Below are 25,994 nucleotides of genomic sequence, written 5' to 3' on the forward strand. Positions count from 1 at the left end.
GATCACCAACTTACACCATACACAAAAATAAACTCAAAATGGCTAAAGGACTTAAATGTAAGACGGGAAACCATAAAAATCCTACAAAGACTCCATAGGCAGCAAAATAGCAAACATATGTTGTAGCAATTATCTTTACCAACACAGCTCCTAGGGCAATGGTAACTAAGGAGAAAACAAACAAATGGGACTACATCAAAATAAAAAGCTTCTGCACAGCAAAAGAAACCATCAACAAAACAACAAGAAAGCCACTGCATGGGAGAACATATTTTCCAATGTTATATCTGATCAGGGTCTAATCTCCAAAATTTACAGGGAACTCATGCAACTTAACAAAAAGAAGATAAACAATCCAATCAAAAAAAAATGGGCAAAAGACCTAAATAGACACTTTTTGAAAGTGGACGTACAGAAGGCCAAGAGATATATGAAACCATGCTCAAAGTCACTAATCATCTGAGAGATGCAAATCAAAATGACAATGAGGTACCATCTCACACCTGTCAGAATGGCTATCATCGACAAATTATTATAGGAGTTTTGTGGTATTTTTTCCAGTCCATTTTATTCTCAATAATAAACATTAATGATCATACTTATCAAGTGCTTATATGCACTTGATAAGTATGATCATTAATTTTATCATAATCCTAAATTAATCAATGTTTTAATGTTAGAAATCATCATTATCCTCATAATTTTAATTTCAAACTTCAAGGTTTTAGGAAATAGTTGCTGTGATGGAGACTTTTTTTTTGCTCTCCCAAGATAACACAAACTTAAATGAGAGAATATTACTCTTTCTTGAGAACCAAGAGATGAAATGAGAAAATTTCATATGTAAAACTTAATCTTGGAAGGATTATTCTATTTGTATAGCATAAAGTAGAAAACTATGACCTTCAGATATGCTCTAAATTGGCTGGAATTTCACCCCCATTCCCAAGTGAATGGGAACAGTTCTAAATATTCTCCTGTTTAATAGCCCCCCCCCCCCCCCGGGGGGCCCTTTGTTGGACGATTTTGTGAAAAGACATCCTCTCCTGGCCAAATAGTCAACCTGGTGTGTGTGTGGCCTTAGAGAGAAAAAAATCTCATGCTTCCAAGGTATTGTTGTTTTAAAAGTGTGTAATTATGCATTTTTTCTCTTACTGTTGGAAATCTTTGAGATATACGCTAATCTATCACATCCTTAACTCTTGTCAGCTTTATAAAATCCTGTTTCACTTTCTAGATAATTTTTCCTTCTAAAACTTTCTTTCTTTTGTCTTCTAATAAATATTCCCTTTCTAAACCCATTTTCTTTGAAAATGAAAAGACTAAAAGGCCTACTTTTGTAATTAAAAGTCATTTAAAAATAACCTCAGAAGATTGTTTCTAGATATCAAAACATCTTTATGGCCCCATTTCAATGGCAAGAAAGACAAGCGACTGGGATCCTGTACATTTTACTCCAGTCTACATTAATTACCTTCTATTAAAAAATGACAAAGACCTTTTGAAAGGGAATCTGGCACTCTTTCCACAGAAATGATGGCAGGCACCCTACTTTGCTGATTTCTTGACACTTCTAATTACCTGTATTCATTTGAAATCGTTTCCTTTGTAGAGAGTTATTGGCATGATTTTCTGAGAACAAGAAGAAAATGGAAAACATTTTAGCAAGTTAAGGGGAAAAAAAATCAACAGTATCATTGTTTGCCGCTTTTGTTGAAACTACCTACACGAGTCATTTGAGGGACATGAAGGTAAATGAAAGGTTATACTTTGCCCTGCACGTTGTTGCTGGTATTTGTAATGTCAATAACTGTAGAAGGTTGTCAGGAAATTGGAGAGATAAAGGTCAATAGCAATGACAAATATATCATTGTATGTGTTTGAATATGCAATATCAGCCTAATCTGCCAGTGGAGGCTTTTCGCCCTGGAAATATCAATCAGGTGCTGTATAAAACCCACCTATTGTTCTCTGGCTGCCTAGAATGTAATGGGGAGATCTGCAGATTGAAAACCCATCAGAGATTTTTTTTTTTTGGTGGAGTGGTATCATAAGTTATTGCTGAACACACCTATAAATGCTCATTTCTTTTAAAGATGGAATTAACAAAAATGTATTAAAGATTATCCAGTTTCAAAGATTGCTTCATTGGTGGGAAAATAAAGCATTTTTCTTTTCACAAAATGGGAAGACACAATTTAGCTTTGTGTATCATTGCAATGAGGTCGGTTCCAGAATCTTTCAGTGTTCTAAACTAAATTAAATGTTGACTATGCCTTTCATACCATCTTGACAAGAAATTAGTTGGGCTAGTGGTAGACCCTTATTCCAAGTCCTGCCTCCTGTTGATTTTGATGTGTTAGACAGTATGGTTATTTGTATTCAGTTATAAATTATTTACAAATGAAATGCACAATAGGTTACTTAAACTGTGTCTCTACTAAGCACAGACTTGTTAAAATGCATTTTGTTGGAGCCAAACCAAAGTATTCAGATTCAGTAGACAAACGAATCTACCTTCCTTTTAGTAAATGGTGCTAAAGAAATCACTTAAAACCTTTTGGGAAATGAAAAGTAAAAATAAAATAGCAAGAGATCTTTTACAGGTATGTGCTTCAACTTGGTCTTGAAGAACACCTGCAGGATATAAGGGCAGTGTGTTTGAAACCCAGAGAGATCATATTTTATGGATATGACTTTTTAATTTTTGCATCTGCTGGTATTCTCCATTAAAATAAAATATTTTGAAAGTCTACTCTTCCTGAGACATTCTGCACTTTCTTGGGTATAATGACCCCTTTCCCTACCTCTGACCCAGTGCATAAGTCATTCTTCTCAAATGCACACACAGACCACGTGGAAAGAGACGTGAAAAAGAGATTGGTTCCTGAAGAGTGTACAGAGTGACAGGAAAAAGAGCCATAAACTCAGCCACACCCGGAGGTGACAGAATAAGAGAAAAGGCCGGAGGGGACAGGGAGGCCTGAAGGAGAAAAGACACGGGGAAAGAAATGATTCATGGAGTTGATGGAGGGGGTAATAAAGAAGGGCATCAGGAAGGTAAAATATAAACATAATTTAACACAATACACATAATTGTTACATAGGGAAATTGAAATTTATTGAGAGAGAGAGAGAGAGAGAGAGAGAGAGCAGAGGGGGGAGAGAGAGAGAGAGAGAGAGAGAGCGAGAGAGAGATTGTAGAGTTTGAGAGGTAAATGGATAATATTCAGGAAGCTGACCAGAAGAGAAAGCCCTAAGCCGAGGAGAAGAAACAGAAATAGCAGAACCCTTGATGTTTTCCAGCCAAGGTTTCTGTCCATTTAAGGGACCACGAGTCTGAGCCTCCCTCTCGCCTTCCCTCTGCCTGTGCCACACAGAGAAGAACCTGTTAGGAAGCCATGGGCCTCATCCCTTGCAGTGAATCCACAATATGTGTGTCCATTTCTCCTCACATCTAATATTCTATAGAGTTCATTATGGAAATTTTTACATTGAGTGGTTTTTTCTAAAGCTCTATTTTCAGATAAATAATAATTTTAAAAATAATCAAATAAAAACCATCAATGACTTAAGTAGGATATTTTGAGGTTGGATTAATTCATCTATCACTGGCTTCCCTTTGTATTCAGTTCATTTTTTTTATTACATTTCTGATCTTCAGATAGGACTCCTATGTAAATAAATACTCTGGCTAAATTCACCGTGTGCCAAGGGACAGCTATAGCACTGTCCCAAAGGGTTTATTTATTTTACTTTACATTGTTTTATAAATTGAAATTATATAAACAGAGATGGACCTTTACTTTTCCCTGGTCTTCTTACTTGAGGGTAGTATTTTCTTAATGAAGGTAACTGCGGAGTTTAAGAAACAATAAAAAGGCTCATATGCATTAAACATGTGTTATACAGAGTTAACTTTTCTTTGCAATTTCAGCAACTTGAATGCGAGGGCTGGAAATGAGAGTCCTGCATTGTCTATGCCGGAGTGTCTTCTTTTTATAGCCTAACATCTGGGTGAGAATAAAATTTCCAAGATTATATTGTTTTCATTTTATTTCTTTCCCTTTCTCACTTTTCTGGGTAAAGGTTAGTTTGGAGATGAATGGATAATACAGTGCAAGTAATTTTCTATTTCTTGTGATCTCTTTTTAAAAACATTTGTGACATAGCACAAATAAATAATTATTGTTTTGGACATAGAGTTATTCTTTTATGTCAGGTGACTGCTATTAAAAACCAGCTTCTTAAATCATAATTTTCTATTAAGTCTCATAATTTTGCAATTTTCACCTTTTCTTTTCATAGTACATTATTTGGGTAATAACAAAACTACATATTAATTTTTCCTTTTCTCTTTTCTTTGTCCATTGATATTACTAATCATTTTAGTTACCAATAACCAACAATGGAAATGACTCAAAATTTGCAGAATTATTCCATAGCTTTTTCTCTCTGGACTAAAAATTTAATATAATTTCTAAGTGTAACAACATACTGTACAAGGTGAATGTGCTGAAAGATAACTGTAATTCACAAGTGTTAGGGATGGGAGAGATTAGATATAATTTTATTCATATCTATCTTCCCTATCTCTCTATGTAGACAGATATAGTATTAGACATGACAGAGTGTGCAGTTGTGAGGAAAATCACAAATCTCAGGTCCTTTCTGAGGTAAAAAAAGGGTGAAGGCCAGATGCTTCCAGTATTCTAGAAGTTATCTTATGTTCTCTCTCTCTCTCTCTCTCTCTCTCTCTCATGCTACTTGCCAACTAAGTCTATCTGTTTGAAAGAAAAAATGATCTAGCTTTTAATGTAATATACAATTTGTTCAGATGTTCCTTCTTAAATGAATTTTATTTATTCAGTCTTCGCAAGAAAATTAAATACACACAGAATGATTTAAATTATTTTTGCATTATAAATAAATTGTTGAGATTTTGATAACTATCCACAATATTGTGATCTAAATTTAAGCAAGAGAGAAAAACCAAAGGAAGAAACAAAAGTTAGAGAAGCAAGTAGAAAAAAAATAGTGTGAGAATTATTGATAAAAAATAATAGCAATTAACTGGTGAAGAGAAAAAAAAATTTCAAGTATATAAAAGGAAATGCTTGTTCAATCATAAGAAAGAAAAAAAGCTAACAAGAAGGCCATTGTGGATCACAAGCTAATTATGGGTTAAAAACAGAGTTCTGTTGCTCAAAGACAAAGTACTGATAGTCACTGATGAATTTAGGGAACATAAATAGTAATCTATATTATATGCATTATTAATCAGTTGCTTGTTATCATACTGTGTCCTTTAGGATCCTACTACTTAAGCTGAGTGTGCAGAATTTGGAATAGGTCCAGAGGAAGCTGCAAAACAACTAAAAGGTTGGGAAACAGTCCCAATGAAACAAGGGTGAAGGAACTGGCCTTGTTTAGTCTGGAGAAGAAAAGGCTTGGAGGGACTTAATAGCAGTCTTCAAGTTCATGAAGGAACACAGTCCTTTGCAGGTAGAGGTGAACAGCTGGTCTCTGTTTCCTCTGAGAATAGTATAAGACAGCAGGGTCTTAAATGCGGTAGATGGGATTTAGGCAAGATGTTAGGAAGATCAGGGGAAGTTCAAGGAGAATTTAGAATGCATGAGGGAATTGGTATTATTATTTTTTGGAGTCATTTAGTCCAAATTGCAGAATAAAAAAGAGAGAATACAATCTATAAAGCAGGAACCTATGGAGGAAAGGAGACAAAGAATGAATAGTTGTGATCTGGGGATAAAGGCCATCTGGGATGAAAGCAACACTAAATTCTAGAAGTGTATGGAATCAGAATACTGGACTAGAAGGGAAAATATTTTACAGAAAAGGGGGATTAAAAAGATAAAAACAAAACTATGAAAATGTGAGGGTATGACATGCATTTGAAATGAATGTACAATGTTAAACACCAATTTATTTTGGTGTTGAGAAAAAAGTTCTAAGTATTCATGTGTATAATATATACTAAATACTAGTTATTTAAACAAATTCTGTTAGACTGACATCCTTGAATGTTAAAAATAGGACCATCAAAGAGATTTGCCATATTTTTATGCCAAGTTTTATAAAATAAAGCAATCATTAAATGTGAGGAAATAAACTAAATAATTTCTTAAATCTTATCCAAATCTTATTCTTTTGATCTTATGACATATGGGAAAATTGTGACTCTTTGCTAGGTAAAAGACAATACATATATACCACACAAAACAAGAATAAAAAATGCATAAAATTCAAGAAGCTATGTTATAATCCAGAAAAATAATTGTAAAAGTCATCAGCCTCATTACAGGAAATATTAATTGAGTATTATGCAGATCAAACAATGGAATGTATCCATGAATTTAAGAAATTTAGAGTGTAAGATTGGTTGCCATTTGATACATTATAGGTAAATCACCTAGGACTACAGAATCCATTGAACTTAAAATGATGCTTACATCCATGAATACAGAAATATAAATGACCATTTCAGCAAGTGGAATTGTTAAAGAATGTGCATTAGCTTTTAAAATACTTACAGAGGTTAAAATTTCCAGTCCCCTTGAACTAGGATTATAACTTAAGTCAATAATCAAAATTGTGTTTAAAGATTACAAATACAAGGTAGGGCAAAAGTAGACTTACAGTTGTTCATATGGAAAATAATACAAAAATTAATAAATAATAATACAAGAATAAACCATGTTTTGCATACTCACAACTGTAAATCTACTTTTGCCCCACCCTGTATCTTACATTGTGGGTCTGGATAAGCTGCTTTATTTCTAGATTACTTGGTTAATTTGATCAATTTTCTAGTTACTTTTATTTCTTCAGATAGTCATTATCCCTCCTCAGAAATGGAATGGATTTATGTTTCGTTTTTTGTTGAACCAATTTTCACTACTTCACAGCTGTATTTTGTCATTGAGAGGTTTAGTCTCATGTGCCTTGCAATGCACTCTTTTTTTCTGATGTGTCTTCACTCTCAAATGCAGAAAGTAGAATAGCCCATATTTGAATGTATTTTGCCAAGATGATAGTTATGTATATTTTATAACATTCTGGTACACTGATTTTAGCAATCTAAAAATAGATCCCTGCAAATATTTCTTTTACTGCTTTTTAAAAATATAGTTACAAACACTTCACTTGTAAAAGATTTAGGTTTGGAAATGCATCTTAGTTCCTCTCTCCACAAAGAAAAGCCTTTTGTTCTGGTCTCTCTGGCACTACCTTATTTTGTGACTTTCTGCTGTCCCCTAGTGGCATGTTAATCTTCTTGACTACCGGGTGATCGCCTCTGGAACCAATTCTCTACTCTTCTGTGCTTTTTTTGTGACTCTGATTAGCAGACATTTAAAATACTATTAAACAACCCATGAGCTGCCTTTTAGAAGCAATAACCCTGTTCTTTAGCCCAAACAATTTTCCATTTATGAATTCTTACTCAAGTAAACATGTCTAGGGAATGCATGCTCTCTAGATATATATTGTGTTATCTCACTACAATAAACATTTCAGGTTTTCAGAATTTTAACACAAAACTGATGAAAGCAAAATGTTATCAGTTTTGACTGGTATATACATAACATACAGTAGCTAAAACGTAATTTGTGACAGGTCAGACTATTTATGTCAATGAGTTTACAAACAAAAATTGTACTATTCCTTTTCCTTTGCTTTTCAAAATCGTGGTAGTTTACTATAATCGCAATATTTGCTCTTTTCATGATGACTTTTTTTCTATGACATATTTAGAAATATATAATGAAACTATGTACTTGAAGCAAGAGATGTAATTCATTTATGTAAAAAATTTTGTATCAACATATACCATGATGATTAAAAAAGAAACATGTTCTTAACTTTTTCTGAATGCTATTTTTTTCTATATGAATCAGAATTTTCTTTTTTAAAATTTAAAGATTGGTTATTTTATCTTCCTTCTATGTTTTATGTACTGAGATACAATTTTCAACTGTAACATAGGGCTGGTTAAGTTTTTGAATGCAGCATTTTGTTTTTCCAAATCAGTCTTTTTAAATGCATGTAATGAGAATGGAATGTAAGAATTTGTCAAAAACGATATTTCAGGTATTTTTATATTTAATTTTAACTCGAAGAATTACTACAAAGCTGGCTTACACAATTCCTTTAAAAGATGGCTACAAACAAGCTAAGAAGAATTTACAGGAAAGAATGGTCTGATGAAATCTGGCCCATTAACAGAAAGGACATTGCAGAAATCTGAGATGTATAGTGAACTAATGATTTCTTGGCACTGTCTTATTTGGCACTTATCATGGTTTTGACAATTATCACATGAATAGCAACACTTTTTTCTTTTTGAACTTGGGGTGGGGGGGGTGGGAAGGGCTCCGGGGGAAAAAGGAGGCCCAAAGCCCTGGAAACTCCCATTTTCTTAGTAATTCCAGTGTACAGTTTGAGCGCGTAGAAGAAAAAGAACTAAGCTGTAAGGTTCTGTTAAATGACGAGATTCTTGTTTCTTCAAAGAAATGTTCATCTAGTTTTTGAACTGCCTCTCTTCTAAAAGGTCAGATTGCTGCCCAATTTAGTCATTTTGTCTGTTTATACATGCCTCCATTGGGATAAGATATCCAAAAACAAAGCCTTAGATTGCAATCAATCTTGGCTTAAGTGCAACGCCATCTAACCAATCCAAGAAATCCTACTGACTATCATGTGGAAAGGGAAAAGGAAGATTTTAAACCTCCTAAACTTTTTATCAAGAGAAAAGATAAACCACCTTTCTTAAACCACCTTAACATATGAGAGACTCATGCTCCCCTCCTTCAATTTTGCCCTGACACCCAATTTCTCAAATTCAAATTACATGGGTTTTCTAAAAATACATCCTACATCAAACATTATAAATTACAATAGCTATTTTTCACATTGAAATGTCTGATATTTAAAAAAGTTATCTATTCAGGTTGTAAATGTTCTAAAAATGTTCTCATGGAGTTATTTTTAAAACTCATGATATGTTGGATAATAAATATTGTTGCTCTGTCACTGGAAACATTGGAAACCACATATTTGACAGGTTAATAGGAATGAGAATTCCGTTTGAAATTTTAATTAATTTCATTTCAGATGAATGTGACTCTCAAAAATCTTAATTCTAATGAATACACAGGCAAATTTCTTTGCCATTGTAGATTCTAGTCAGTTAATTATCTTGTATATTATTTGGAAAATTAAAAAAAGGGAAAAATTGCCTTTTAAAAAATTAAATCTAGAGACAGTCTTAATAAATCTTCTCTCATGTTATATAGCATTATCAGTGGCCTATTCTCTACAAATTAGTTTTTCCAAAACAAATAATAAAGCCGAGCAGTTCTACTTTTTACAACTCCGGAGACTATCTAAACAAAATGAGCAGATTTATAGGGCTATTTTTAGTGTGTGTCACTTGCATTACAGTTTACATTTGCTTTCGAGCCTTATTTGACATTCTTGGTAGAAAAATACAGGCAGAACACTCATTAAGAGTCTTAATAAAGGACAGTCTCCATAGGGTAGTTACGGAAATAACCAAAGTCGAGGCATGCATAAGAATGTTCTTTTGGACTTGACTTAATGTCCTGCTGCTTGATTTCAGTTATCTAAAAAAGTCAAGTCTGGGATCAAAATGCAGATTCAATGTTCTGTTTAAAAAATCTGTAGGCATGGGATTAGCCTACCAATAATAAGTGAAGTAAAAGCACATTTTTGATGGTGGGAATTGTCATACAGCAACAGGTAAGTGCTGCCATGTCTAAATAACTATTATTTTTTTCATAAATTGTATATTCACATTAAAGTGAAAATTAACTGGAGAAGTCTAGGACAATGTTGTGATTTTCTGCAAGCCATTCTTCCGTGAATAAAAATGCATGGAAAAACCTTATGTAATGTTATGAAATATGTCATCACACGTAGATTTATGGAAAATACCATGTTATATTTCATGTCATATTTCAAAATATAGATGCGAGGATTAAATATTTGCATCTCGTCTAAACCAAGTTTCTCCAGCAGTTTGTTCTGGGTGAGAAAGGCCAGTGCCTTCCACAGTGAAAGGGAGCCCATTTCACTCGCATATACAAATAAGGGATGAAGAACTCACCTCCTTTTGTTTATTCAGAAAAGATATTATATCAAGAGAAAAATATTAGAAGATAAACGCAGATACATATGAACCACTCGGTCACGTCTTTTTCTTCTATGGAAAGGGAAGCGCTTTGATAAGGTTAGACTGGACAGGAAACCTGATTTGACACCCTGCTCGGTGCCTTGTGGTGCTTTCTTAGTAATCGTGTTCATGTAAAACTCCCTAGTAAGGAAATTCCTTAGCTGCAGACATCATTTAGCTGAGCCTTATAAATAGAGCTCACATTCAAAGGTAAGAAAACAGACATGAATGTTACACCAACCACCCCTGATAAGATATGTTTTCAAAGCAAAAACATGTCTACAAAGTGTTGTGGTATGGAAATCTCCGATTAAACACTTAAGAAAACACGCTTTCCCACACAGCAGCCTCTTTATTTGCATGAAATAATTCCTTAGGACAACAAAAAAGTAACTTTGGCACAACTATTGGACCTTATTAAAATTCGGCCTACCACATTTAAAGCTGAAAAAGAGATTTCTATAAAATCATGGCCAGACAGAGTTCTCACTATGAACTTAAATAAAGCTGAAAAGTGAAAATGACACATTTGGACTGACAGTAATAGTCATGTAACTGCTGAAAAAATACAAATGAAGGACTTTCAGAGATTTCTAATAGTTTGCTACAGAAGAGTCATCTAAGAAGGTAGTTTTATAGCTTGATGAGTGTTTTTAACGAGTTAAAGATGTTACTACAGCTACCTCAAAACCACTTGTAAACAATGCCTCTGACTCAAAGGTTGTCACAGAGGTTTTTTTTTAAAAAATGTGAAGCTTTTAATCATTCTATTCCTAAGGCTTTGTAGTGTAAAGGAATTGCATTTCTACAATAAATTTATCAATTACTAATTAGTTTGGTGGTGAGTGCCTAATTTGGTTTCTATATAAAATAGGGCCAGTTTTGATTTCTTCTAGAACTGGTTTATCTTGGCATATTTAACATATGAATTAAGCCCAAATATCTTTCAAAATTCAAAATAGCTGTACTTATTCCTGCCAAAATAATAAAAAGAAATTTATTGTTGTAATCTCGATTTATGGTTTAGTTAGGCAGAATGAAAATATGACCTCTCTAGGAATCCCTGTTGCCCCTTAAATTCCAGTTTGCTTTACAATGGGTTTGTGTGCTGATGAAATTGGTGCAGCTAACACTTAATATGTTGATTTGAAAATAAGATGCTTTTGATTTTAAAATAATATTTAAGTGAGAAAAGAAGAAAAACCTGAGTCTCTTTAGATAAATTATTTTGCTCCTTGTAACTTTAAATAACCACAACAAACAAACAAAAGATAAACCAAGTCATGTGATAAATATATTGCAAGAAGGGACAGATGAGGCATTTTTCAAAATTAAATTGCTATGACAAGCTGTTGTAAGGCAGCCTGCTTTCTCAATTTTTGGTGTATGGGGTGAAGATTAGGAGTATTACAATAGAAAATGCATACTCACAGCAACTAAAACCTCTTAAGATATTCAGATTCCTCTTCTTTTTACTAAATATACACTCAATGTGTTTTATAATTTTGGTGACTTTTAATTTCCAATTTTGGTGGACTCATTTCAATCTTTACAACATCAACTTTATGTATTATATGTTTTTGTCCATAAAGCATTCTTCAAATGGTAGTTATTTATGTGAATAATAGAAAACAGCATAAAAATATGACTTTCCTCCTTATTCCATTATTAAAATGGAATGTGATCATTAGCCAGGGCTGAGGTTTAGTGGCAACATTTTGAAAAATAGCCTAAATAAATCGATGTCAAATTAATCAAGAAAGGACTATTATTGTTATTTTCAAAATAACAGGATTGTTTAGCTATGAATAATCATTACGAGGAAAATAAAAGGTTGTATTTTGAAAAATTAGCATACTATATACCTCTTTAGAGTGCTAAAATGATTCAGTACTCCACTTGGAATTGAGAAAAATCGTGATTAAGGAACTGTTCATGATCATAATAAAGTCATATGATTGACCCTGAATTTAGAAGCTGATGATGCAGCAATAGACATAACTGTGACTAACATAGAGTGCCTGTCTCTCTCTTATAATTTGGAAAAAGTCTTTCTGAACCAGCCTCCTCTCTCTGCAAAGGTGCTTCACTTTCGAAGCAAAGAAATTTACTTTACGCAAACTTCTTCTGGTGCTTTCACTTTGTTCCTCAAGTCAGAGACAAAGAATATTTTCTCAGGCATTGATTTTTTTTTTCACCCTCTGTGTTTGATAAGAATTTATTATTTAGAGGTCCTGCAGGTTGAAGTGCATATAAAAATCAGTTTTGATTTCCAAAAAAACATTTACCGTAATGCAGAAGGAATTTCAATCATTTTATCGTGGGGTTCATATCATCTTGGTATACTTTTAATTAAACACGGCTCCATCAATAAGCAAATAATAGAACTTAGCCGAGAAGCAGTTGATCTAAATCATGACAGTTGCTCATTTATCTTTGTCCTAACTAGACAATAGGAAATGACACTACGCCGTTGTTTTCTATGCATTAAGATTTCCTTCTTAAACAAATGCAATTGAGGCGGTTTGTTTTCCGACAGCCCAGCACACACTGCCAGTGGCCAGAGTTTTGTCTCGTCTTCATCCAGAGGAGGATTAATCTTGGTGATGGTGCAAACAAAATGTATGTCTGGGGTCAAAGTGCAGACTGCCTTTTGGGATCTGCATTACATTAATGTCATTTTTGGGTTCCTGACGTTAATCAAAACCAACACCATAAAGCGTCACTTAGCTAATTTGTGTATTATTGTCAATGTTACCATTAATTATGCGTTTGTGAGGAAAAAGAGGATTAATGAGATGTCACAGGTAATTTACAGCGATCAGGCTCCCCAGGACATTAAGGAAACACTAGCTGGGTAAGATTACCAGGCGATCCTAATAGTATGCAAGAAGCCAAAGACCTTGCTGTGGGACCACACTGATATTGTCCATCATGACAGAAAATCCCTCTTCACTAGAGTAATTCCTGACTTTTAAATCCCTCACTCGAATTGCATGCTTGTTTTCAACTGAAGTGTTAGGTGCCAGTGTATTAATTGCGAGACTTCTGTTTAGGTGTGTCTCTCTCCAAGTTCTGAGGATAAGCTATTGTTTTTCTCGAAAGGGAGGCAAGTCACAGAGGATTAATTCCTCACCGTGCCCAGGAAGTCTGGTTCACACTGGAATATCTCTATGAAACCATTTTAGGCGGTTTGAGTGTTTGCATTTAAATCAAGTTTGAGAAAAAGATCTCTTAAATCACATAATTTTCTCCAGCTTATTCCTCACGTAGAGCCATGTAAACAAAGGGCTTTTACTTTCTGTCACCCAATTTCTGAAGTTACTCAGTGAAGAGAGACAGCGTAACCTACTGTGAGAAGTATATCAGCACCATGCGCATGGGGACAGAAGCACGAGTGTAGCAGTCCTATACAGCGTCCAAAAGGCCAAGTCCAAAGAGGGAGGCTGGGCTTCCGCTTGCCTCTGTTGCCCATTCGCTGTGCTGTGTGGTGTCTAAGGGATCTGCTCAGAGAACAACCTGGAGCTCCCACAGGGGAACTCAGAGTGGTTGGTTCAACCTGTGATTGTGAGTCAAGCCTGGATTTGGTGCTCACTAGGAGCCCGAAGGCCTATTAGGGGAGGTTCTGACAGCCAGAGTTGAGGGCGGAGCTAGAGTTAGAAACCAGAAAGTAGTTTAAAAGAATCAGGAGACAGGAAGATGGGACCTGTTGAGAAAGCAGTGAACTGAATCTGTGACCTTTATTTATTCAATGGATATTTGTCGACCCTTCATCGTGCAAAAGGCATCATGACAGGAATAGGGATATACACTGGGAAGAAAACTAGATGTAATACCAGAGAATTCAGAGCTCAGGGCCATGGTGGCTCAATCAACTTGTTTTTGAAACGATCATAGTGCTGTAGGATGGAGCATAGATTGGAGGAGGGTCAGATTGGTTTTTGGAAGACCCTGTAGAAGGAGGCTGTTTGGGGGGACCACCCGCTATTTTAATTTGAATTTTCATTGACCCATTTTAGTTTTGTCTTAGTCTATTTTTATTTATTTGAAAAATTACAGTATATGATAAAATATAGAACTATGTATTGTTTTCATACACATACAGGTATCCCAAAATATGTACACACATTTAAGAGCTGATAGCTCAGATTGATGTTTCTTTCTTTTCAGATTTAACCCAATGGAATTAATATTTATTCAAAGTCTGTATACATTTTTGGGGACATCCTATATATGCAATTGAGGTTTAAATCCCAACTCTGAGAAACCTTGGACAAGTTATTTAACCTTTCTATGTGTCTGTATTTTCATCTGTGAAATGGAGATAATAAAATTTACCCCAAATAAGTGTGAGGATTAAATGAAATAATGAGTCTGACTCTTAGGATAAGACTCAGCAAGTGTTTACTAGTAACAAGTCAATGGTTTTTAGCCTTAATTTGTATCAGTAATATCTGAAACTTAAAAAAAATACAGTGGTCTGTACCATACTCCAAACTTGTCATTCTGAATATTTGAGTATGATCTCAATGTATAGTCTGGATGATAATTGGTGCAATAAAGATTCAATATTTAGCTCTGACCTGGTGGTTCAATTGGTTGGAGTGTTGTCCCATACACCAAAAATATTGCAGGTTTGATTCCTGCCAAGGCACCTACCTAAGTTGTAGATTTGATCCAAGGTTGGGCCTCATAAGGAAGACAACCTATCGATGTTTCTCTCTCTCTCTCTCTCTCTCTCTCTCTCTCTCTCTCTCTCTCTCAATAAAAACATGTCCTTAGGTGAAGATTAACAAAAATTCAATATTTATCATTTGTTATTATCAATTATTATTAACTGAAATATATATAGTGAAACTTACAAATATTTTTTATCTGATGCCTTGGTCTAGAGACTGTATATATGGGATCAAGCATATGTTATCAAGTACTTATACATATGATTATAATGTTTGAAGCCATACAATTTGAATTGTGGTATATAAAAATCTATGAAATACTGTTAGGCTGCAATTACTGTTTTTGTGTATATATGTGAGTTCATGTATAGATCTATTTCCCTGGGGTGTGTGCTGAAGTTTGAGATGGCTAGTGCTGTATGAAAGCTGTATGTAAGAAAAATTGTCCATGTACTAGAGTAAGGTCAAACCACAAGTGAGCTAAACTTCACCATCTATTAACAAACGAAAATAAAACATTTATTACATTGTCCACTCTTGCTTTTCTATGTTTATGGTATATTCCAAAGAGATTTCCCTGTTGGGATAAAATTTCAAAAGCAGAGGTTGAAAAGCAGGGGAAAGTTTAAATAAAAATGTTTTATTATTGATTTGGTTGTTGCTGGGGCTGACCATATAGATTGTGGAAATAATATAGTTTACTTCTTTTCTTTTTATTGGCTCTACAAAGTAATAGCTTAGCATAGCTATTAGTTTATCTTGTAACTAACCTTTGAACTACTTTCTGAGTTGGTTGTATTCCAGAAAACAGTATACTCAATAGAATAAGCTGAATGATTTTTAATAATGTTAAATGCACTGGAGGAGAATATCCTAAAGGAAATATCTGCGTCTCCTCTGTTCTATGATATTTTATGGATTTGAAATTTCTTACTTTATTATTGTGGTCCTTGTAGTGACAAAACTCATGCTCTGACTAGAATTAGGGACCTATCCATGTATAGAGTTTCTTATGTTCTGAAATTAAATGGCTAGTATACTTACTCTATTCACCATAATGGCATAGTGTGAAGGAAATGATTTATCAAAATATTCTGGCTCATTTGGTTGGGCACTGTCCTGTGCACGCAAAGGTCACTGGTCCAATTTTTGCTTATGGCATATACCTGGATTGCTGGTTCAATAGGAGGCAACCAATTGATGTTTCTCTCTTACATTGGTGTTTCTCTTTCTCTTTCTACCACTCTCTAAAATCAATAAAAACATTTAAAAAATAAGAAAATAAAATATTCTGGACTAAAAATGGTTTATCAAGGTTTTCGATGTAATATGTGAAGGACTAGCGATTCTATTTTTTAAAAAAAATGTAAATGATGATGTGTGGGACTATGTATAAGATCCATTGAAATTATTATTCAAGTCATCAGAAAGAGGAGTTTCCAGAGGGGCTGGGATGGGGGAGAAAGGGGTTTTAATATCTGGTGACAGGAGGAAATTTGACTTTGGGTGGTGGTCACATGGTGCAATATACAGATCTTGTAACACAGAAACCCACACCTGAAACTTATGTTCATGTTGACCAGTGTCACCCCAATAAATTTAATTTAAAAAATAAAATAGAAAGAGGAGACTCAGCTTTCCCCAGCAGATCATGGTGAGATCCTTTGGGGGCTGGGGAGGAATGTCCCAGAGGAGTCCCTTCCCCTCGCTCAGAGCCTTGTGAGGAAGTCGGAACAAACAACCTTTGGGGGAAGGCTTGGTGCTGCTCCTCACACCCAAGCATCAGGTCAGATCATTGTAATAAAAAAAAGTGAATTAAGTATAGATTCAATTTTGGGGTTAACAGGATAAACTATCACCCTACCATCCCTACCATATGTATTCATTTCCCACTCATTTCAATTTTTAAACAGAAATTTTCAGTCCCCTGTGCTTGTCTAATGTCTGCTCAGGACAGTTTGAGACACTGTTAATATTTTTAAATGCATGCCTGTTAAGATCAATCTCCAACCAGAGAAAATAAAACTCAAAAAGCTTTGTGTAAAAAAAAATGTCTATATGTCCTAATCTTTTATTTTATATAATGGCATTACAGAGACCAGAGACCCTGATGGTAGGATTGCTAAGACTTCCATGTAAGAAGTAGAAAAATGTTCCTCAGGTGACCACAAAAATTCCTCTTCAACATAATTATGAAAAAACTTTTGAAGCTTGAGAAACTTTCTTCTTCATGTCAAAGGAATTGATTAAATAAGTAAATAATTATCACAACATTTCCTTCTTTCCCACTGCTGCTCAAAATATCCTGGTAACATACTGAATCATTATGGACCTATATTGTCAAGGAAACATCAACAAACCCATAAATGTGTTTATGGAGTATAAAGTCACACATGATTAACATTTCCAAAAGAAGAATCAATCCTCTCAACATAAGTCCACCAAAAGAGAGAAGTGTGTTCTCAGGTTTAGTGCCTTGAAAAACAATGCATCTATATTTTCCTCTTTGAGATCCACAATGTTTATTGACTTCTGAAATGTTCCTGTTGTAAATAAAAATTTAAAATTTGAAAGTCATTTGTCCCCATGGAAACATTAACATTGCTCAGAGTTTCTGTTCCATAGAACACACTATGTTTTTATGAAAAATTATAAATATGATGGTTCATGATCTATACATTGCAGTAGATATTTTCTGTATCTACCAGCTGAGCCAAAAGCAGCCCAGTGTGAGATGGGAATTATTAGGGAGTGTGTCTATTGGAGCCAGCTTGATGAAGAATAATCAGAGAGAACCCAGGGCTATAGTTAGTATATCTGTGCTGATTGTCAGGTCTGTGGGGCCAAAATGGGAGGGTCAGAAACGTGGAAAAAAAAACTAGAAGTATTGAGAATACAGAATTAAGTGTGGGAAACAGGAGTAGGCCAATTATTGAAAATCAAATTGCAAGAAAGTGGTGAAGGTCCTTTTTGATGTGTGTCTATTATAGAGTAAGGAGGTTGAGAGGAAGACAACTTTAAGGCTTAGCTGATAGAACCTCACTGCACAAAGATTGAGAAAAAAGCATAAGAAATAATGTGATGGTCTGTACATCACCTTCAGTATTGTACATTTTGAGTAGACTGGAGCTATGGCAGCCACTGAGCAGTTAGAGGACCTTGAAATATTCTCCAGTACCTTCTGATAACATGACTGAAAAATCTTAAAATTGGTGGTGCTTCTGTTGCTATTTCCAAAGAGTAAATACTTACCAGAATTAGTCAACTGGTCTTCAGAGTTATACTAGGAGATAATAAGGGACATAGAGGCCTTTTGCCAAATATGCCAACCAAAAACTTTATCTCAAAGGGTCAAAGATAGCAATTAAAGTAATCTAATGTTTATCCATGAACTTCTATATACTGGAAACAATGTTCTTAAAGCACACATGCCAAGGTAATTGATGATTTTCAACAACTTTAGCCAATGGCCCAACTTCATTGAGGTCACTAGAAAAAGAGGGTTTCCAAACAATAAATAGCTGTTATTTCCACTACGAGGAGAAGTTCTAAGCTTAAGGACACGATCTGGGCCTAATTTATCTTTGCAGAACCAGAGTTTAATATTCCCAGCACAAAAGCAAAAGCCGAATAAATATTTGTGTAGGTGAATGAATATTCAATTTATAAGGGGATCTGAAGTAATACAATTACATGTAGGAAAGGCAAAACAAGTATAGTAAGAATATCCTGAGACTATGTTTTAAATCAAATAAAATTGTGGTGACTAGGTATGCATGCAGTTAGACAGGTCAGCTTGATAGCTTGATGTGAATTTGTCAAAAATTTGCATTTTCTTTCTTTTCTTTTCTTTCTTTCTTTCTTTCTTTCTTTCTTTCTTTCTTTCTTTCTTTCTTTCTTTCTTTCTTCCTTTCTTTCTTTCTTTTTTTGACAGCTGACCTCAATTCTGAGAGCTTGAAGTAATCTAATATCTTATAAATAGTGATGATAACAACACATTAAAGAACAACCTTAATGAGTTCACAATGTGATAAAGACCATTTTTAATGTGATCTTTTCTGACAATATTACTAAATGAATTTGCTAGTTCCATCCTTGAAAATGGACAAAAGCAATAAAGCAAATATTTCCATATCCTTCATGCTTCAAGATGACTATGTGTGAGTAGGGATGAAAGACTTTCAAGTATATACATTCCCTTTTTAACTGTAATCTGACCATGCAGCAATCTTTCTGAATCTCAGGGGGCCTGGGATGGAAGGATTTTACATGTGAACTGCATTGGAATGGAGACAGAGATAACAAGAACATCTAAAACATAAAAAGCGAGCGCAGACAAATGTGTATAAGATCATTGGACATTCTCTCCATCTTTGAGGAGCTACAGCCATGGGCAAACTATGGCCCGCGGGCCGGATCTGGCCCGTTTGAAATGAATAAAACTAAAAAAAAAAAAGACCGTACCCTTTTATGTAATGATGTTTACTTTGAATTTATATTAGTTCACACAAACACTCCATCCATGCTTTTGTTCCGGCCCTCCGGTCCAGTTTAAGAACCCATTGTGGCCCTCGAGTCAAAAAGTTTGCCCACCCCTGCTAGAATCACTGAGATTTTCTTGCCTTATGTAAATTTTCCTCTGCCCTTGTCACTTATTCCTTTTCTGTTTCCCCATTCTGAACACTAGCCAGCCCTCATGTTCCTTTAGTTTTGTTTGTTTTTCATTCAAATCAGCAGTTCTGATTCTGATTTCTAATAGCTCCCTTATTTGACAGTTCGGTTTTGTCTTTCTGACCATGAATTGAACTCAAATTTGATTAACCCCACAATGATTTTTCACCATGAAAGACTGTAGTGCCTTTTCCTGAAAAGACTCCCTCACCTGCCTGTAAAATATGTTTCAGGAACAAAGATGGAGAAACTGCATTGAAGTATCCTTTTCTTCTCTTTTTTCTCCCTGTCACCATTCCTCCCCTGGTCTTCCTTCCTTTCCCGTTTTCCTTCTCCCTCCCCCTCATCTCCTCCTCTTCTTTCCTCTCATTTTTCTTCAAATCACTGGGGCTCTAACTCATTAAATTTTAGGATCCTTAATTTATCAAAGTGAGTAAATGTATTCTAAAATTAGTTGGGTCAGTTCATAAATCAAGACATAAAAGATGAACACAAGGATAGAAAAGTGGTAGCCGAGAAACTGAAGGGGTTCTGAATATTATCTTTTCTTTTCTCTTCTGTTTTCTGTATTCAGCTGCCCCTTTCTGCATCTAGACCTTTATGCATGTATAGCTAACTGCACTACTTTTCAAGTCATAGTTGAAGTCATTCCTATCTTCTAGACTTAGACTTTCATATGATCTTATTACACTCTATAGATAGAATGTCTCAGATTTAATTAGTAATCTAGATGTAGATAAAATACAGGGATTAAATGCAATCATCCAGAAATTTTGTATAATTCCCAGGCAATTAGAAATGTGTGACAAGTCCCTTCCCCACAGGAAGATGCTGTGTGAGGCAGCCTGTGAAATGGCTCCCTACATTCCTTTCCCGTGGACCCCCTGCCCTGTGCAATATGCCACCACTCACCTTGTGTGCGGGCTGGATAGTGTGCCTCACTCCTCAAGAAGGGAATACCGCAAAAGTGATGAAATGTGTCACTTCTGAATTTAGGTTACAAAAAGACTGTGTGATATCTCTCCTCCTCCTCATCCTCCTCCCTCCTCCTCCTTCTCATCCTCCACCTTCTCATCCTCTTTCTCTCACCTCTCCCTTCTCTGCCCTTGCCTGGAGGGAAGCAAACTGCCATACTATGAGTAACCCTGTACACTAAACAGCACAGCAAAGAAGGCATGTTTCTGGCCATTGGCTGGTAAAAGACCTAAGGCCGACCAGCCCTGGGAGTGAGCGTGAAAGGAGATCCCCCCCTCCCCCATCCCCAGCTCAGCCCTCAGCCTTCAGTAGCAATGTCTGCTGACACCTTGATTGTAACATTGTGAGAAAACTTGGGCTACCCCAAGTTTGGGTTTCTGACCACAGAATGACAGAGATAATAAATGTCTGTTCTTTTAAGCCACTAACTTTTGAGTTTTGGGATAAATTGTTACAGTCATTGATATACTAGTACAGACTTTGGTGTCTGGAAGTGGGGTGATGCTATGATTTGATAGTGGGTTGAGGCTGAAAGGATTTTGAGAAGTGTGTTAAAGAAAGTCTAAATTTCCTTGAATATCCAGGCCAATTTCAAGTGTATCACCTACAAATTATGTCCAACAAGAAAGCAGAAAGCTTTCACAACAACAATAACAAATGTAACACAATACATTTGATGGTGTTTTCACCAAAAATGCTGAAAATAAGGGGCCTTAAGAATTGTGGCTATCCAGGCTAGTGATTATCTGTGATTTAACATGTTGGTAGTCTTTTGTATGCATAATGTTCATTCTTCCCAGACATGTATACCACACACAATAGATGTGTATGTTGATTTGATGTGGGCAGGATGCTCTTCTATAGCTTTTTATGAGCTTCTGATTCTTCCCATTAACTTTTTATAGATATCTTGCTCGAATCTGTGCCTGTGAATAAATGATACAGTTTCTCTTTTCTCTAATGGAGGCAATGCATGACCACCCCACTTCAAATCTTGATTCCATTTACTAAGTAATAATTTCTACTAAAAATAGATTCTTAGGTTATGCATAATTTTTAAATATATCTGATCTTAATGCAAAGGTCAATTTCCTTTGCAAAGTCTTGAACTAAATCCAGTTAGTGTTTTTGCTTTACATTAGTTAGGGGGAAATTTTTTGTTATCTAACATAAAGGAATTCTTACTTATGGGTAATGAAGAAAGGGATATTCATGGTTTATGTGCCTACAGACATGGAGTTGAGACAGCTAAGAGTAATGTTGTATTGCTTTATAGATGGTATTTCTTTATAAATAATAATTATTAAATCTTTTATGTGTTATCAGGTACTGTGCATATACATATATGAAATACATATAGTTATATATATTATATACATGTATACCTCTCTCTATGTATCTATATCTATCTATCTATCTATGAAATTCTCATTTCATTGTACTGGGCAAAAAGAAAATATAAGTCCAATCTATAATTTTAAATAAGATTTTGTCTAAATTTGGATACTTGGATAAGACATTTATTTATTATGACTTCTTCTTTTCCATGTCACTTGAGAAACAGGATCTTTGTAAATTCTTCAGTTAAGTCCCAGTGGGAAAAAGAGGTAAATATAGGAAAATATGATTGTTTAGCAAGTTGTAAGAAACTTAGTAGAAAAGTGGTCCAGCTTCCAGAATTAATCATTTCAGCCTCCATCACCACCAAAGACTTACATATACACTTTAAAAATTACCTTTATTCACTTTAATACTTTTGTGGAACACATTCTGATTATATCCTTTAAAATCTACTTACAGATATACCCCGTTTTGCCCAATTAATGTGATTTTGATAGACTGCCTGTAGGCCATAGCTCTGTGTACCAAATAATATTTTAAATGCATGAAGAAGCTACCTATTAAATATTTTGTTACATTTTTTTCTGGATGGTGCATAATCATCCTCTAATTTATATCTTCTGTGAATCTAGGATTCCATGTATAATGTCTTTGTGAATGAGCACACATGCACTTGAGATATAGAACTACCTTAGAAATGCTCTAGGAAAGCATGCTGCAAGAGAAATAGTGACTTCCTTAGACACCTATGTGCAGGTTTAGAGGCAAAAGTTGTACATTTTCATTGAATGTCATGTACAACTTCATGAGTATCTCTTCCAGCTCATAAATGCTGCTGATTTGCAACTTCTAGGATGCTACAATATCCCCATAAACCTCTCTTCTTAGAAGAAACACAGCTCCATCAAAACAAGTCTTTGAAAATATTGACCCAGCAGTAATAAACAACACTCCTCAAATGTGCTGTACATATAAAAAATAATCTCTTGAGGGGCAACACCAGTTTTATTTTTACTCATTAGGCTTTGCACTTTTGCCAACACGAGTAAATGATGTGGTCAATCTAGCTCATAAAAGTACAGCTTTTTTTTTTTTTAAATCTGAGGAGATGATCTATATTCCTTTCCCTGGTTATTCAGATAGATAAAAATATCATCTTTTCAAAAACTGCTCCCAGCAGACAAGGAGATGTTTATATTTGGCACTGTAGATGGGGATCTATAGTTAAGTAAATGGAAATAGACCAGATCAAATTACGTTGCCTTTAGCAAATAATAGCAATGTTAGCCCCTTGGTACTGAGCAGGTTGTTCAATACATTTATGAATTTGTGTTATTTAAAGTAAGAATTCAAAGAGCATAGTAAACATTTTGGCTGGAGTGGGAAATGGATTGCCGCTACAACCAGGATGGAGGGCAAATGTGAAGACTGAGCAATGCAGCTATAGCTAGAGGTGGCCATGGACCTAGATGAGTCTGCTAAGAGCAATGGCACATTGACTGTCTTTGGAAAATCAATCTGCCAACTGATCCACACCGTAAAAGCAAAAGAAACTGACACAAGAACAAACAGCAGGACTAATCTTAATAGGCATTAAGCACAAATAATAGAAATAACCATAAATGAACAATTTCTAATGCTTTGCTTTACATGAACAGGTGCTATTTTAGTTATAGATATCTGAAAAATGCTTCTCCTTTTCTCATTACCCATAAAAACACTTCAGTTGTTCTGTGTATTTTTTTCACCCGTTTCTTTATTGCCCATTTTTTCTTCTCTCATTTTTTTTCTCCCGTTTCTCTCTCCTACACTTCCTCTTCCCTATCTGATCTTTTTTCCTTCCTTTTCTTTCTGGTTCTCTCTCTTCACATCCTTCTTCTCATTCTTCCTCCCCTTAAGCCAAGCATTGCCTAAGTACTAAACAGAGAAAAAAATGATATGCTGATTTCAGAACTAGAGTTCCCGAGTGAAGAGTAACAGGAAAATACACAATTATATGAAGGCACAGCCACCATGAAAGTACTAGGGACCGATTTTATAATTTGGCTTCAAGTATATGGCAGATTAGCTGACTTAACTTCCTAACTGAACTCACTTTTTCACAAAATAGTATTCACCATTTATTACCTATGAAATAGTGTCCTAATGGTCTCTCCATCTTTCTTGCCAGTCTGTACTTCCCACATCTGTCTGTATTTTCATCATATTCCTCACCAGCTTAAAATCCTAATTTCAGTAAAATCACTCATTGATTGATTGATTGATTGATTCATTCATTCATTAATTCATATACCCTGTGATGAATATATTATTTCTTTCTGCCTATAGGAGGAAATAAAAACCCTTACTGAAGTAAACACATTTATCGCCCTGTAGTCCAGCGGTTCTCAACCCTCTGGCCCTTTAAATACAGTTCCTCATGTTGTGACCCAACCATTAAATTATTTTCATTGCTACTTCATAACTGTAATGTTGCTACTGTTATGAATCATAATGTAAATATCTGATATGCAGGATGGTCTTAGGCGACCCCTGTGAAAGGGTCGTTTGACCGCCAAAGGGGTCGCGACCCACAGGTTGAGAACCGCTGCTCTAGTCCATCCTAGCTTCCTCTTTATCCTTTTCATGTAGTGTGGTGGCTATCTTCTTTTTCTTCTTTTTTTGTTTTTTGTTTTTTTTTGTTAATCCTCACCTGAAGATATATTTTCCCATTGATTTTTAGAGAGAGTGAAAGGGAGAGAGGGAGGGAGGGAGGGAAAGAGAGAGAGAGACATCAATTGGTTGCCTCCCGCATGCACCTTGACTGGGGCCAGGGATCAAACCTGCAACCCAGTTATGAGCTCATGACTGGGAATTGAATCCATGACTCTTCGGTGGTTGGGCCAATACTCTAACCACTGAACCCTCTGGCCAGGCCATCTGTCCATTTCTTATTCGATGTTTGAATTAACTCAGGTATATTATCTTCTAAGAAGCCTTTTCTGACTCCTTGCTCACCTTGGAAGACTGTTGTTTCTTGCTCCTGAAATTTAAAAAAAAAATATATATATATCTTGTTATTGTTGAAAGTATTACAGATGTCCTCTTTTTCCCTCATTGACCCCCTCCACCCCACACCTGCCATGCCCTGAGGCTTTTACCACACTGTTGTCTGTGTTCATGGGTTATGCATATCTACACTAATAAAAGAGAAACATGGTAATTAGCATACGACCGCTACCCTTCCCATTGGCTAATCAGCAAATCCTTATGCAAATTAACTGTCAGCCAAGATGGTATCTTCTTTTTCTTCTTTTTTTGTTTTTTGTTTTTTTTTGTTAATCCTCACCTGAAGATATATTTTCCCATTGATTTTTAGAGAGAGTGAAAGGGAGAGAGGGAGGGAGGGAGGGAAAGAGAGAGAGAGACATCAATTGGTTGCCTCCCGCATGCACCTTGACTGGGGCCAGGGATCAAACCTGCAACCCAGTTATGAGCCCATGACTGGGAATTGAATCCATGACTCTTCGGTGGTTGGGCCAATACTCTAACCACTGAACCCTCTGGCCAGGCCATCTGTCCATTTCTTATTCGATGTTTGAATTAACTCAGGTATATTATCTTCTAAGAAGCCTTTTCTGACTCCTTGCTCACCTTGGAAGACTGTTGTTTCTTGCTCCTGAAATTTAAAAAAAAAATATATATATATCTTGTTATTGTTGAAAGTATTACAGATGTCCTCTTTTTCCCTCATTGACCCCCTCCACCCCACACCTGCCATGCCCTGAGGCTTTTACCACACTGTTGTCTGTGTTCATGGGTTATGCATATCCCATCTAATAATAGACAAACATGGTAATTAACCATAACTTCGCTACCCTTCCCATTGGCTAATCAGGGCGATATGCAAATTATCTGCCAACTAAGATAGCGGTCAACCGCCAACAAAGATGGCGGCTAATTTGCATACTACAGGCAGGATGGGACAGCGCCATCCTGACTGCCCTGCCACCATCCGGGCCTCCTATCTGTGACCCGGGTGGCAGGCGATCCGTGTGCGACCCAATCCAGGGCTGGTGGGCGTGACTGCAGCGATCTGCCACCGGCCAAGCCCCCAACCGGCCCTCCCGCAGGAG

The sequence above is a fragment of the Myotis brandtii genome, unplaced genomic scaffold (genome assembly GCF_000412655.1).
Source record: "Myotis brandtii unplaced genomic scaffold, ASM41265v1 scaffold596, whole genome shotgun sequence".
Classification (NCBI taxonomy): Eukaryota; Metazoa; Chordata; class Mammalia; order Chiroptera; family Vespertilionidae; genus Myotis; species Myotis brandtii.